The sequence below is a fragment of the Plasmopara halstedii genome (genome assembly GCF_900000015.1).
Source record: "Plasmopara halstedii genome assembly, contig: Scaffold_2061, whole genome shotgun sequence".
In the NCBI taxonomy this organism is placed as follows: Eukaryota; Oomycota; class Peronosporomycetes; order Peronosporales; family Peronosporaceae; genus Plasmopara; species Plasmopara halstedii.
The window spans coordinates 372,380-373,307 of NW_020188969.1; positions in this window are offsets into that span (position 1 = coordinate 372,380).

Consider the following 928-nt stretch of genomic DNA (forward strand, 5'->3'; position numbering starts at 1 on the left):
CGAGAAAGGAACAAAATTCTAGAACTATAGTGCTCACAGATCTTATCCTAGGAGATTTGTTACTGCAATTAGGTAAGCCAAGACTAAATATATTTTGTTTACTGAGAAATCGTTTGTATTCAAAGCAAAGTCATTCAGAGCTTTGTGATATCTGCTAAATGTCAACGGTTTCTACAGCGAGGCTGCCGTAGCTTTGCGCTTTAGGAAGCGTCTTTAGGTCATCGACCTCTCGTTCTTTACAAGAACCAAGTAAGAGTGCAGCGGATCGCAATCCGCTGCCTCCAAGAGCACTTAAAACCTTAACCAAGGTAAAGAGACTCTTCCATTCAAAATTGAAACTGGTTTTCAGTTACTAAGTTAAATCTAAATACATGCATAACTACTGGCTACCTAGCCCCGTGCTTTACTTTATTCTTGTTTCGGTGTGTGGTCCCTTCATGCACATCTCGTGCGACACACACACCCTGTTATTAGGGTTCATGTAAGCCCGTTACAACCTCCCCCATTAAGATTGAGAACATTTACAGTTTCAATCAATTATTGCCTCAATGAGGCTCGGGTGTCCGTTAGACATTGCAACTCCATTTGTTAGAACAAATAAATTCCTTGCTCAATGAGATCTGTGTTAATTTCACCAAAATCTTCCAGCTCGCCGGTTCTGACGGCGAGCATGGGCAGAGCCCAACTTCATCTCCCACACTTGGTGCAACGTCGGACAGTGCGTCCGCAGCACCGAGGGGTGTATATCCTAGGCTCGATGAGCACAAAAGTCGCACTCGCGCACGCTTTCAGTGCCGAGTGGCTTCGTTGAGGATGTGGTCGACTATGAGTTTGACACTCCTTTTTTCCGCATGGGATGACGAAGATGATGAGCTGCGCCAGCGGCGCGATACGAGCCCTGCTCGTGTCTTGCGGACCCCATGTCCGT